Genomic DNA, 15750 nt, shown 5'->3' with positions numbered 1-15750 from the left:
TCCTCTTATGTCCTTTATAGTTTGTTTCCTTTTAACATGATGCAGGGGCCAGGTTGCATTTAGTATATCTCTTTAGTGTCCTTTAAACTAGAACAATCCATCAGTCCTTTGTTTTCTCTCATGACCTTGACAGTTTTTGAAGAACACAGGACATTTATTTTATAGACTCTCTCTGGGTTTGTGTTTCCTTAGATTTAGCTGTGCCTTCTCGGCAGGAATCACCTTTCACATGATGTTGGAACCATCTCAGTACAACCTATAGGAGGCGCTTGATATCTTTTTGTCCTACTGGTGGTATTAACTGTGATAGCTTGGAGAGTGGTATTGTCAGATTTCTCCACTGTGGTTACTACCTTTCCCATTCACATTAGTCAGTATCTTCTTGAGAGATATTTTGAGCCTATGTAAACATCTTATTTCCCATCATATTCTCACCCAGTAGTTTTTTTTTTTTAATGTTTATTTATTATTGAGAGACAGAGAAAGACAGAGCATGAGCATGGGGCGGGGGAGGGCAGAGAGAGAGGAGGAGACACAGAATCCGAAACAGGCTCCAGGCTCTGAACTGTCAGCACAGAGCTGGACGCAGAGCTCGAACCACAAACCGCAAGATCATGACCTGAGTTGAAGTCAGATGCTTAACTGACTGAGCCACCCAGGCGCCCCTCTCACCCACTAGTTTTAGCATCTGTTGACTGCTTCCTGCCTGAATCCACTGTTATTGTGATGGTTATCAAATGGTTCTTTTCCTAATTGCATTATTCCTTCTTACAGGTATTAGTTGGCATTTTACTGTAAGGTAGAATTTATTTATGTATTTGTTCATTTGTTTTTATGAATATGGACTCATAGATTCCTATGTCATTCTATGGTTTATTATCCATTCTTAGTTCATTGTTTATTTTGATGCTCAAATTGTCCCAAATGTGACCTGCGAGAGGGCCTTCTGGTAGCTCCCTTTGACAGGTCCCCACTGTTCTCTAAGCACTTCTTTACCTGTGGCACAGCAAGATTCTAGGCTTATGTTGTGCTTTCCCTGTCCCAGCCCTGAATCAGCATGGCTGTGTTTTGAGGTAGCTCATACTATGCATCTATTTTTTAGACGAGAAACAGAAGCTCAAGAAGTTGAGTATGTGGTTACAGGTGTCAGAAAAAGGAAGTCAGTTCAGTAACATTTTGCCATCAGACAAAAAAACTGCAAGGGAACTGCCATTAAAATAACAACTGTTTGGGGGGAGGTGGCTTTAAGTCCCATTTGGGATGAGGGACCACTGCTCACCCACCATGGAGGACCAACTAGTATGAGAACTCTCCCTGACAACCTTATCCTTGACAAAGCAACAGAAGAAAGAGAGAAGATGGCGTCAGCAGACTGTGCAGCATCCACTAGAAAGCCAAACACACCTTGTGTCATTGTCATTAGGTGCTTAAACTCACTGAAAAGCTGATTGAACTTAATTTTAAGAGTCTTTGATTTGGGACACTTGGGTGGCTCAGTCGGTTAAGCATCCAACTTCAGTTCAGGTCATGATCTCACAGTTCATGGGTTCCAGCCCCATATAGGGGCTGTTAGCACAGAGCCTGGAGCCTGCTTTGGATTCTGTGTGTGTGTCTCTCTCTCTTCCCCTCCCCTGCTGGCAATCTGTCTCTCTCTCTCTCTCTCTCAAAATCAAATAAACATTAAAAAAAATAATATGAAAAACAAAGTGTCTTCAATTTTATGGTTTATCAGAAACATAGTCTCTGGGATTTTCTTTTAATAAAAATTCATTACCATTGGTGAATGGGACGCATCCTTGCTGGATTTTCACTATGAGTGATGATAAATTGTGCAGTGTTTGTGGAGAAGATAATGTAATGAATTACATCATGAGGTAATAAGAATTTTTTTTTAAGAAATCTTATATCCCAAAACCCCAGCATTTTTAACAGCTTCATTGAGGATGACTTTATACACCATAAACTGCAGTCATTTAAAGTAAACAATTCATAAATAAATACATAAATAAGTGTACAATTGAGAGTGTTTGTAGAATTGTGTGCAAACATCACCGCAATTTTAGAACATTTTCAGGGCCCCAAAAGGAGCCCAGGCCCTCTAGCATTCTGCTCCCTCTCTTCCAAGCCCAGTGTAGGCAACCACTAATGTGCATTCTGTCTTAAGGATTTGCCTGTTCTGGACATTTCTTATAAATGGATTTACACAATATGTGGTTCTAGTGACTGAGCTCTTCTGCTTAATCTAATGTCCTGAAGATTCATCCATGTTGTAGCATAATGTCCCCAAATTATAATTTTTAAAAGAAAAAATTTTTTAACGTTTATTTATTTTTGAGACAGAGAGAGACAGAGCATGAACGGGGGAGGGTCAGAGAGGGGGAGACACAGAATCTGAAACAGGCTCCAGGCTCTGAGCTGTCAGCACAGAGCCCGACGCGGGGCTCGAACTCACGGACCGTGAGATCATGACCTGAGCCGAAGTCGGCCGCTTAACCGACTGAGCCATCCAGGCACCCCCCAAATTATAATTTTTATATGCCATCATTGTGTCTCTCATCCCACATAGTGTGCAGCCTGTACTTATTTTCATTCCCTTTTCTTCACATAAAAATATCAAGCCTATTTTTTTTTTTAATTTCCATGTTTTCTTCTTTATAACTTTTAAGGGCTATATCAGTATCTAACCTCATGACCTCCCCCTGCAGTGGAAATTTCCAGGACTGACATTTCAGACGATCCCATCAGATCTTATAATCCCTTACTCATGCCATCATTAAAGACAAAACATCATTAAAGACAAAACAAAATCGGAGCCAAAGGACAGCGTGTAACAATGATCATTCTAATACTCAATTGTTCCCTCTGCAGCTAAATGAAGGTTTTATCCTCAGGGAAACTGTGACACCATCTCAAGCTCCACGACAGTGACACCCTTGCCTGGGCTTCTCCCCGGAAGATATGGAAGTCACTGCCATCCTTCCTCAACAAAGGGCCATTATGACAAAATGCAAAAAATAAGCTTTCCCGCTTTCCTGGGCATCTTCATTATAACATTAACACTTCTTTCTCATGCCTGTTTATAAACAAATAGACTTTCTTTTTTTTTCACAGGTGAATCGGGAAATTTTCAAATCTAATTAAAAGCAGACAGACTATTATAATGCAGTCCCATCACCCAGCTTCAATGATCAGCCCATGGCTAATCTTGTTTCTTCTGTACCTTCACCTCCACACTCCCACCTCCAGGGACACCTTTTAGCATCTCACTAAAACTATTTTCAAATATTTCCTTGGGATGCCCCTACACTGTCCTCCCACTGATACGATTATTTTAACTTTGTTTTCAATAGATATTTGGGGAGAATCACTATGTGTCCAGCACTGGGTCCTGAGGGCACAAAGATGAATAGGACATTGTTTGGGAAGTTTATAGACCAGAAAGCAAAAACACAAACATTCCATTTGATTATTACATGAGTTTGGGGCGTGGACCAAGTTGGTTCCTGACACGGCTTCACGCGGACAGTGGTGGGGTTTGTAAGTAAAGTCACCAATAGTAATCATGTGCTGGAGTGAGGGTAAAGTTTCCAATAAAGTTGCGGGTATGGAAGTACTCACATGGTGTTATTTTAAAGGTTAGATAGGGTTAACCTTTATGATGAGGTTGGGGGTTGGCTAAAATGTGAAAGCAGGGCCACTTCTCTGATTGAACCCTTGAGCAGCTGTGGCACTTTGTTATGGCAGCTCCAGGGAATAATAACGAGGGAGGAGCAGGATGTGAAGGAGGGTCAGGAAAACCAACAAGATTTGTTGGTTGCAAGCAGGGACAGAGGAAGGAGAAGGATCCAGGAGGCCTCCCAGATTTCTCATTTGAGGAGGTTAGTGATGGTGATACCACTGACTGTCACAGGAATCCAGGAGAAGGAATAGTTTGGGATGAGTTACATCTTCGAGCCTGTGGATGGGTCATCCAAGTAATACACAGCCGGAAATTGAATGTTGAGTCTGAAGCATTTCACAGACACTGGACACCTGTGATTCTTGCCTCATTTCTGGGACTGTTTTTGCTGTGTGCTCTTTCCTCAACCAGAAATAATAATAATAATAATAATAATAATAATAATAATACCTTCCCTGTCTACCTTGCAGAGTTGCTGAGGGATCAAATAATAATACAATGTATACAAACACCTTTTGAAAATGGTAGAAAACCAGTTATTTTAAGAAAAATTTATAATTACATCTACCTATTCCAGGATACCAAAGGATGTTTTCAAAACTTCGCCGAGCTCATTGAGGTTCTTCAGAGCAATCTGCCTCCAAATAACGACTGTTTTCTAGGCATGAACCATTTACCAAATCCTGGATCTGATAGTAAACTGTGTCTGGATCCCTTTGTTTTGCTTCTTTTCGTTTTGTTCTGTTCTATCACTGAAGGCTATAACCACAGGGTGGCAATTGGCCATTTCTGGAAACTTAACCACACTGGCTTATAATGCTGTCTTAGTATGATAAGGGCTGACTTTTAACTATAACAATTACATGCATTTCTGTAAGATATCTTAACAGTAGGAGTATTGTAAATCAGAGATAAGTCGTTTCATTTGAAACAGTGAGTCAAAAAGAAATTAGAGAAGTAATGAGCTTCACCTGCCTTGTTGCTTTGTTAAAATCATGGGCTGTTTTAGCACTGATATTACGTGATATTGTCACAAAAGCATAGGTTGTAATAATCATAGTCAAAGAAATGCATGCTGTGCAAAAATTGATAAACTGTGATTTTGAAGTTGAACTACTTTTAAAAACTGACAAGGTAGGACCATCTTTCACCACTGGGGGGAAGCAATCCACTGGAAACTAATACATTGTGTCCTGGGGGTGTGATTTCCAGGGGGATAGGGAATGTTGAATGGGTCTTCCAACTCAGATTCAGTCTATGATTCTAACAGGATAGATTTCAATTTCAAGTTCCAATCAGAGAAGGAAAGCCCTTTCTATATTTTACATATAACATTGCTGGCTAAGTACAATGGCCATCATTTCTCAGAGGGTGCTGACAGACTGTTAAGAAGACAGAACTGTTAGAACTTTAGAGGTCTTCTATCTTACCAGTAATCTGTAAAGTCTTAGCTATTAAAGTATTCTTTTTTAGTCTTCTGAGGGAAAAGAGAGTCCTAAAACTAAAAATATTTTGTTAACTGATAACTCATCAAGTATAAAAGAGTAGATAGGGCAACATGACAAGTCACTGGATCAACTTTTTATCCATAAAAATTTACTCTGTAATGGGGCACCTGCATAGCTCAGTCGGTTAAGCATCTGACTCTGGATTTCGGCTCGGGTTATGATCTCACACTTTGTGAGACACCCCCCTGACTCAGGCTCAGCACAGAGCCTGCTTGGGATTCTCTCTCTCTCTCTCTCTCTCTCTCTCTCTCTCTGCCCCCACCTGAGCACGCTCTCTCTCTCTCAAAAATAAACAAATAAGGGGCACCTGGGTAGCTCAGTTGGTTGAACGTCGACTCTTGGTTTCCGCTCAGGTCATGACCTCACAGTTTGTGACTCTTGGCTGACAGTGCAAAACCTGCTTCGGATTCTCTCTTTCCCTCTCTCCCTGCCTCCCCCTCTCAGAATAAATAAATAAACATTTAAAAATAAATAAACATTAAGAAAACTTTAAAAGTTATTATCATTATAATAACACATGCCAGGTCGACTGGGTGGCTCAGTCGTTTAAGCGTCCGCTTCTGCTCAGGTTATGATTTCAGGGTTCATGGGTTCAAGTCCCGAATCGGTTGAGCTCAAGCTCCACTTTGGGTGAGCCGAATCCTGCTTCAGGTGAGCCCTGCTTCTCTCTCTCTTCCTCTCTCTCTGCCTCTTGCTTGCTTGTGCCCTCTCTCTCTCTCTCTCTCTCCCTCTCTGTCAAAGACAAAAAAAAAAAACACATTAAGAAAATTTGGAAAGCACAAAATTATGGGAGAGAAGGTAAAAATTAAACTACTATAAATATTTTTTTTTATTAAATGGTTTCCTAAGATACTGTATTTAATTAAGCTGATATCTTAAATGTTTTCTGGAATAAGGAAAGCAGAATAAATAGGATAGATAGATTGATAGATCTACAGATCGATAGATAGGCAAAAGGAACCATCTCAATAGTTTCCAAACATGGATGATGGTCAAAATTACCTGCTGAGCTTTTAAAAACTAAATCAGAATCTGTTATGGGGGAGGAAGGAGAAAAGGAAAGGTAGATTTCTGAGTGAGTGTGTGCATGCATGTGTGTGTTTCCTGAGTTCTCCAGCTGACAGCTAAGAGTTGGCATTTGGGAATTACTGATACAATCAAGACAATATACAGTGTTTGAAATATACAGTGCCTGAATGTAAGTGCAGAATTACCCGACTCCATAGGTTGATCAGTACACTCCCTGGACATAAGAATGTTGTGCTGCTCCGTGGGATGTGAGACAAAAGGATTACTCAGAGTCCAAATGGTTTGGAACAATGAGAGGCCCAGAGGGACTGCACCAAGAAAAACTCCCTTAAGCAAGAGAGGGCTGTGTGCAGCCCTGACCTGGGTAGCTCTCCTGTATTTGTTGGGGGAGTGAATAGTATTATGTGGAAATGAAAGCAGAAAAATAAGTTACTAAGTCATGCTGACATACCATGACTCTACGTGATTGCTTATGCATATACATTAGCAAACTCAGGAAGAAATGCATGGGGTGAAGTAATGGGTAAGGGTGGGCTCGACATTCCTTAGTAACCTAAGCATTTCATCTTGGAAGGAAAAGCATTTCTACTATTTCCGGCATGTCTTGTTTTTTCCTTGGTTGAGCCGATACCTCGTTCAGCGTGTGCTGCATTCAGCCCACGCTGCTCTTGCCTTTATCTCTTCTGTCCTCTGTATCCCCACATGAGAAGAGGGTCCACTTTTTTTTCTTTTATTTATTTATTTATTTTGAGAGAGAGAGAGAGATAGAGAGAGAGAGAGAGAGAGAGAGAGAGAAAGCTAGAGCAGGGGAGGGGCAGAGAGAGAGAGAGAGAAAGAATCCCAAGCAGGCTCCACACCATCAGCACAGAGCCCACTGTGGGGCTCAAACTCGTGAACCATGAGATCATGACCTGAGCTGAAATCAAGAGTTGGACATGTAACTGACTGAGCCACCCAGACGCCCCAGAAAAGAATCCATTTCTTAAACAGACAGCTCGAGATATAGAAACTTAGTTATATTTTTATTCATTGGTAGAATTGATAAGGATGAAGTAAATCTATTTTTTGAGTAATTCACTTCTCAGTGACAGGGCAAAACACTCCCTTAGCTCTAGGAAGTTCTTGACTATGACAAGTTGGGTACTCACCTGCTCCAGTAACTTTTTTGTCCACTTCACATATTCATCCTCCGTGAATGTAATCCTTACATAGATTCAACTCGCCTCAATTTTTCACAATGCCGCTGTATTCGAGCGGCATTGTTGGGCATTGATTTTCTAGCTCCAGAAGCAGATTCTGTGGAACTCAGAAATTTACATTTCTGTAGTTCTTAAATTTCAGACTCACCTAGAAATATTTTTTTAATGCAAACTTTCAACTCACACTCCCGAAGATTCTGATTCAGAAGTTCTAGGGTGATTCTGATTCAGGTCTAGGGTGAGACCTAGAAATCTACATTTTTAACAAGAAGTTCCAGTGCGACTTACCCACATGGGCCACAACCACATTTTGATAAACGTGGGTCTGCTTGTGGATGATCATTTCTTGTTAACACAGGCTACCCCCTGAGGAGTGAAGACAGATTAATTAGAAAGCCCCAGAGACATACTGGCTTTACAAGTGCTTCTGTTACACAAGTGATGCCAATGAAATCCAGCTGACCTATGGCACTTGGAGAAAGTTGCCTGGTGAACCTTAGCCAAGGAAAATGCTTCCCTGGCAAGGGCGCCTTGAACTTGAATCTCTGCCTTCAGAAGGGAGAACAGTGACTCACGAGACCACCCATATGGAAATGGTAAAGTTGAGGAAAGCATTTCCTTTAAGATAAACACCTACACAAGTGCAAACTCCTAACAAGGCACGGGTAAGCCTAAACTGTTCTCCAGGAATTCTGTACATATCTGTAAAACTGTCAAATATAACACGGATAGAAGCAGTGAATTGCACGATTCTACAATTGATGCTGTGATATTGTCTAAGGGTATCATAAAGGCGTCAAAATTATTGGGTGGAGGAGGATAAAGGCAAGATCACTGCAGGTACCTGGTGGTTAAGCCGGAATGCCTCTCAGTTACTACGGAAGGGGTGGGGCACCTTTGCTGGCGTCTCACTACCCGTACCCACGCGCATGCGCACACACGGCTGCTGTGTGATTGGAAATGTGATGCGCAGCACGTCCTGTGCATCAACGACAGTCACCCTGATGATGGAAGTACACTAAGTAGTAAAGTCTCCGAATCAAGCTTTCACCTTTCTTTGAAAACGTAGAGAACACATAATAATTGGTAACTTTTCTCAGACTCTTCTAGTGTGCAAAACTCTACTCCAAGTAGATTAATTCTGTATGGATTAATTCTCACAGCAAGCCTAGGAGGTGGGTGTACTGTTAATCGCACTTTACGGTAAGGAAAGGGAGACAGAGAAGCATTGAATAATGTGCCCAAAGTCACACTGGGATGTAGCTACAGGCACTTTGGCTCCAGAGCTCAGCTTTTATTGACTTGTCTGTCAGTAACCGATGTGTGGTATTTATTTTGTATACAAATTCTTTGCTGATTACATGGCTCGCAAATATCTTTTCCCAAGCTATGGTTTGCCTTTCACTGTCTGAATGTCTTTTTGTTGAACAGAAGTTCTTAATGTAATTCATCACTCTTCCTTTATTGGTCGTGCTTTTTGAACCATGTGTAAGAAATCTTTGCCTATCCCAAGTTCATCCGAATAGTGTCCTCTGTTTTCTTCCACAGATTTTACCGTTTTACCTTTCACATTTGCTTGGAAATGATTTTTGTGTTTGTTGTGAGGTAAGGGTCAAAATTAATTTTTTCCTGGACACATACCCACCTGGCCCCACTTCATTAATTGAGATCCAAGGGCTTCAATTACGTAAAAGACTTGTTTCTCTGCTGCTCTGCAGCACCACTTTTATAACAAATCTAGTGTTGATAGAAGAATGCTCATTCATTTTTATTCTTATTTTTTAATTTATTTTTTTTTAAGTTTATTTATTTTTGAGAGAGAGAGACAGAGACAGAGCATGATCAGGGGAGGGACAAAGAGAGAGAGAGATACACAGAATCCGAAGTAGGCTCCAGGCTGAGCTGTCAGCACAGAGCCCGATGCAGGGCTCAAACCCACAAACCGTGAGATCATGACCTGTGCCGGTCTGATGGCTTAACTGACTGAGTCACCCAAGCGGCCCTTATTTTTTATTTTGGAGAGAGAGAGCATGTGAGTGGGGGAGAGGGGCAGAGGTAGACAGAGAGAATCTCAAGCAGCCTTCAAACTTAGTTCGGAGCCTGATGCAATCCCACAACCCTGGGACCATGACCTGGGCCAAAATCTAGAGTAGGATTCTCAACCTATTGAGCCACCCAGGTGCCCCTAAGAATGCTAATTCATTTTTTTAAATGTTTGTTTATTTTTGAGAGAGACACACACACAGGGTGAGAGGGGGAGGGGCAGAGAGCGAGGGAGACACGGAATCGGAAGCAGGCTCCAGGCTCTGAGCTGTTAGCACAGAGCCCGTCGCAGGGCTTGAACTCACAAACTGTGAGATCATAACCTGAGCTGAAGTCTGACGCTTAACCGACTGAGCCACCCAGGTGCCCCAGATGTTAATTCATTTTTAAGTATCAGTTTGGTATAACTAGTGCATATGCCAAATTACATTGGGATACTTTTTAAATACTAGGAGATTTTACTAAGAATCTGAGCACAATACTCTGATCCCACATAGCTGGACTCCTGCCTCTGTTGGGGAGGCTGGAAGCCCATGAGTGTTCATGGCAACTATCCTTTCTTCCAGAGCTTCCCCAAGGGGTGTGCCGAGAACACTGTTCTCTGGATGGGTGAGGGGAGGGCCTAGAAATATATGAGGAGAGCAAACAATTAATCCTTCACCACATACATTCATTTGTTCAAACCACAGAGTGTGGCCAGTTTTCATTCTCACCTTTCCCACCTAGCTCATAGCTAGGGTTCAGCGTTAAGAAGAAGCATTTCCCAACTGTGTTTGAACTCAGAACCCTTTGATCTTAGAGCATTTCACTCTCAGCCTGGCCTTCATTCTCTATTTACTAGTGAGAAGAGAAGCCAGTAAGTTCCTGCCACCAAACCTATAAAGCAGCCTGTGTCTGACCTCACTCCTCCTCCTCTGGTTACTAGTGTGTGCTGTTCAGTCAAGGGATGTCCCTTTCTTCCACTCCAGGGCCACCCCTCTTGCTGCCTTTGGACTCTGCTCCCACCCCCCAAACAGTGCACCTTTCCCCTTCCTGGTGACTGGCTCCTCCCCTACAACACATAAACATGTTTTACATCACCCACCTTAAGAAACAAAACAAGGGGCGCCTGGGTGGTGCAGTCGGTTAAGCGTCCGACTACAGCCAGGTCACGATCTCGCGGTCCGTGAGTTCGAGCCCCGCGTCGGGCTCTGGGCTGATGGCTCAGAGCCTGGAGCCTGTTTCCGATTCTGTGTCTCCCTCTCTCTCTGCCCCTCCCCCGTTCATGCTCTGTCTCTCTCTGTCCCAAAAATAAATAAACGTTGAAAAAAAAAAAAAAAGAATCTGGGGCACCTGGGCGGCTCAGTCAGTGCCATCCAACTCTTCATTTAGACTCAGGTCATGATCTCATGGTTTCATGGGTTTGAGCCCTGCACTGGGCTCTGCGCTGACCGTGTGCAGAACCTGCTTGGAATTCTCCCTCTCGCAGCACCTCCCCTGCTCACGCTGTCTCTGTCTCTCTCAAAATAAATAAAACTTAAAAAAAAAAAAACAAAATAAACAATCATGAGAAATGTAAAATGGTACAGCCCCTCTGGAAAATAGTTCGATGGTTTCCTTAAAAACTGAATTCAAGAGTTGAACGCTTAACCCACTGAGCTACCCAAGTGTCCCACAGCTTTGTTTGGAATAGTCAAACACTGGAAACAATCAAAATGTCCGTCAGCAGGTGAATGGCTAAAAAAATATGGAGCATCTATACCATGGAATACTATTCAGCAAGAAAAAGGAATGAACCATTGGAAAGATCTCCAGAGCACATGCTGAGTAGGAAAAAACAATCTTAAAAGGTCACATACAATACGATTCCATTGACATAACACTCTAGAAATGATACCATTCTGCACATGGAGAACAAATTACTGGTTGCCAAGGGTTAGGGATGGGGGAGAAGGGAGCATGAGGGAGATCTTTGTAATAGTTTGATGTGATAAAGTAACATGGAAATATATGCACACATTATGCTAACATCAGTTTCCTAGTTTGGATATTGTACTGTAGTTATATAGATGCGAATGTAGACCTACTCATGTGATAAAACATAGAACTGTATAGGGGCGCCTGGGTGGCGCAGTCGGTTAAGCGTCCGACTTCAGCCAGGTCACGATCTCATGGTCCGTGAGTTCGAGCCCCGCGTCGGGCTCTGGGCTAATGGCTCGGAGCCTGGAGCCTGTTTCAGATTCTGTGTCTCCCTCTCTCTCTGCCCCTCCCCCTTCATGCTCTGTCTCTCTCTGTCCCAAAAATAAATAAACGTTGAAAAAAAAAATTAAAAAAAAAAAAACAAAAACATAGAACTGTATAGACACACATACACATACCAGTGTCATCCTCTTGGGTTTGGTATTGTTCTATGATTATGTAGATGTAGAAGTAACCCCTGGGGAAAACAGGTGAAGTGTAAATGGAGTCTCCTGGATTTCCTTTCCAACTTTCTGCAAACTGATCATTTTTTTTTTCAAAATAAAACATTAAGAAGAAAAGGAAAAATATGAGTGTCAACCAAACAAAAACATATCATCTTCCCTAGACCCCGCATTTCCCTCTAAGTACAACAATATCTTTCTCCACTTCTTTCAGCCAAAGTTTTGAAAAAAATTTAATTTACATTCTCCATATCTACTTTTTTGAACCAAAACTTGCATCATTAATTTATTCACCAACAATTTATTGAGTGACTATTATGCCATATGCATTATTCTAGTTTCTATTTATTAAGTGATGATGATGTCATATGCGTTGTTCTAGCTTCTTCAGACACAGAAGTGAATGAAATTTCTTCTCTTATGCAGCTTACATTTGAGGAAAGGTGGAGGTGACAGGCAATTAGGTAAATAAATTAAACATATAGTATGTTCAATGGTGGTAAAAGCCATGAAGAAAAATAAAATAGTAAGGAGGAATAGTGCTTATATGGAAACAAGAGTGACTTATGTTTTGGGGTGTTTTTTTAGTTTATTTATTTTGAGAGAGAGAGAGAGAGAGAGAGAGAGAGAGAGAGAGCACAAGCAGGTGAGGGGCAGAGAGGAGAGAGAATCCCAAGCAGGCTCTGGACTATCAGATCAGAGCCTGATGTGGGGCTTGAACTTACGAACCGTGAGATCATGACCGAGCCAAGATCAAGAGTCAGACACTTAACCTACTGAGCCACCCAGACACCCTACAAAAGTGATTTAAACAGAGTGTCAGCTAAGCCCTCACTAAAAAGTAATATTTGAGCAAAGACCTTAAGGAAGCAAAGGGAGGAGTTTGGCAGAAATCTGGGAACCTCATTCCTGACAGGTCAAATAGCAACTGCAAAGGCCCTGTGGCAGGAGCCTCCCTGGCTTTTTCAAGACACAATGAGGTGGTAAAAGTGATAGGAGTAGAGGGAGTCGTAGGAGATGAGACCCAGAAGATAATTGGTTCGAGGTGGAGAGACTGGATCCCTTGTTGGACATTGTAAGTCTGAAAGTGAATGATCAGGAAGACCTTGGTGAATTTTGAACTCAGGAGTGACATGAGCTAACCTACATTTTTACAGAATCTGCTGCGGATGGAATAGACCTTTGCAATGGCTCTTGCCAAGTAAACTGGAACCTCCACATTGTATCATCTGTTGGACTCTTGCCGGTTTTTCTTCTTGCTGACTCATCTTCAGGCAGTGTTGGAGCTTGCTGACCACTGTTCTCTAATCACTGTCTTTATCTTGCTACCCCTCAGGTCGCTCCTTCTCTGTTTCTTCCTCTGTCTGTTCCTTAATGTTGGACTTTCTCAAGATTATGTATGTGGCTGTCATATTACCTAAGTACAAATAATCCATTTGGGCAATCTTACCCTCTCCCCTGGTTCCATTCCAGCTGATGCTTGCAAAATCGTATCATTAGCTAGCATGACTCACCTGAACTCCCGACCCTTACATCCAGCTGCCTATTGCATATTTCCACTTGGATGTCTCCAACTTCAAACTCACCTTGAGTAAAATGGAACTGTTTGTTGGTTTTTGTTTTTTGTTTTGTTTTGTTTTGTTTTGTTTTTTTACTACTGCCTCTTGGTTTAACCCCATTCCCAGGACTGCTTCTCCTCCTGGGTCTTCAATCTCAGCTGAAAGCATGACATCCACCTTACTGCTTAAGCTAGACATCTAGGAGTCACCTTTGAATCCTCACTGTCCCTCACTCTTCAAATCCAGTCCATCACCAAGTCATCTTGACTCCACCTTAAGTGCATGATAATTCTCCATTTTCCTCCTTTGCTGCAGCCACCATGCAGTCCAAGCCACCGTTAGCTCTCCCCAGAGTACAAGTCTTCAACTGCTAGACCCTGCTTACCTGTACAGCTCCATTTTCCCTTACTGTCCACACTGCAGCCACATCGACTCTCAGTTCCTTGAAAGACCAGCCACACACTCTTGCCTATTAACAAGCTCTTCACCTACCTCCTCTCTCTTCAGTTCCATCTGTCCTACTCGTTGTACAGGTCTCAGCTTTAGTGTTAATTTCTCTGGGAGAACTTTCCTCCCTCACAAATCAGGTGAGAGCTTCCTACTCTGTGCTCTTGTATTCTCCTTATCACAGCCCTCACTCATCACATACCCTTGGGATTGCCTTGTTTAGTGGTCTTTCTTCCATTCCTGCATGATGTGCTGAGTGAAGGCAGATTGTGTCTTTTATTTATCTTGTATTGGGGCTACCTCACTACCTGCCATATTGTAAGCCCTGAAAATATTTATGAAGTGAATGAACGAAGTAAATAGATAGATCCTAGGGCTCATGTAACTCAGGACTCTCTTGCTTGTCTTATTCACTGCTGTGTTCCCCAGCTCCTAGAACAGTATCTCACACAAAGTAGGTATTCAATAAATATTTGCTTCATAAATGAACAAACACATATAGCAAAATTCCATTCCAGTGGTCTGAGGAGTAGTAAATTATTCAGTCTGTGATAAGATTATATGGAGAACCATCCTTTTAATCCTTAATTTACAGAGTCATCATGAGGCCAAATTACACAGCAATGAAGAAACTGTAAACAGAAACATGAAATGATACCTCAATAAATCTTTACACATTATACTCACTCTCCCCCACATAAATGCTTCTTTCCTAATTTAGTTGAAGACTAGATTCTCTCTCTAAAGGGATTGAATCATAGATACTCCAGATTTGGGGGGCCCAGATCCATCAGGGGGATGCACATAATTGAAAATAGGGAAGGAGTGCCTGGGTGGCTCAGTCGGTTAAGCATCTGACTCTTTCTTGGTTTTGGCTCAGGTCGTGATCTTGCAGTTTGTGAGATCAAGCCCTGTGTCAGGCCCTGAGCTGACAGCTTGGAGCCTGCTTGGGATTGTTATGCCCAGAATTCGTGATCCCCAAAGACCACTAGGGAGCCCGGTCCGATGCAAAAGCAAAAGAGCCTTTATTCGAGCTAGCTCGAGCTCAATCCCCTACCTGCACCGACGCAGTGTTGAGATACCAGGGAGAGAGAGCGAGTTTCAAAAGCACAAAGGTGTCTAGGGGCAGTTGGTGAGGTAATGGCTGTGGCCTCAGTCGATTGGCTGGGGAAGGGTCGTGGCCTCGGCCGATTGGCTGGGGAAGGGTCGGAGTCCTGTTACGCAGGTCGCTGGGCGTGTTTTGATCAGGAGGTTTGAACTGGTGAGCGGGAGGTTACTCAAGGGGAGGAGGCGCGGTCTGAGGTTTCTGTGATTTTCCTGGAAAAGGGGTCATGTCGGGGACATAGTCACTCAAGGTGGAGAACAAAGAACAAGATGGAGTCGGCCGGCATAGGCCCGCCCTTTCAGGATTTTCTCCCTCTCTCCCTCTCTGCTCCTCCCCACCTATTGTCTCAAAATAAATAAATAAACTTAAAAAAATGAAAATAGAGAAATTAAGTGAAAATCTATAGACTGAATTATATGAGTCAAGACACATTCCACTTGACATGCTCCAGAAAAACTAGCAGTCAGGCTATTGAAGGACAATTGAAGGATCCTTTTTGAGGAAAAGGGGCAGCCCAAGAGGAAAGACTTGTCAATTCTGATATTTGGGGATGTCCCCATGAAATGACTGGATCCTACCTAAACCCTTAGGTGACAGCTACTAATTGTCAAAGAGGTTCCATTTAGCCTTGTAGTGCCTCACTCTTATATATATTAGACAGCCAAAGATCACCAGGCATTTGAGGAAATCCACCAACATCAAAGTCAGATTAAAACAAAGAAGAGCTAGGTCTCAGAGGAAACAGACAATTCAGAGAATAGGAGCAAACTTCAGAGAAA

The 15750-nt window shown here is 42.4% G+C and overlaps 1 long non-coding RNA gene across 1 annotated transcript; it reads right to left on the bottom strand.

The window, feature by feature from the left end:
• Positions 1-7702: 7702 nt before the first annotated feature.
• On the bottom strand, positions 7703-14962 carry LOC125164480 (uncharacterized). Its single transcript, XR_007151790.1, has 3 exons — positions 14924-14962; positions 11816-11936; positions 7703-7781 (listed from the first exon to the last, which is right to left on the bottom strand). It is a non-coding gene; the product is annotated as an uncharacterized LOC125164480 (long non-coding RNA).
• Positions 14963-15750: the final 788 nt, after the last annotated feature.

Source organism: Prionailurus viverrinus, chromosome B1 (assembly GCF_022837055.1).
Source record: "Prionailurus viverrinus isolate Anna chromosome B1, UM_Priviv_1.0, whole genome shotgun sequence".
Lineage (NCBI taxonomy): Eukaryota > Metazoa > Chordata > Mammalia > Carnivora > Felidae > Prionailurus > Prionailurus viverrinus.
Note: the sequence above shows the minus strand (reverse complement) of the source record. Positions and strands in the feature narration are given on the sequence as shown.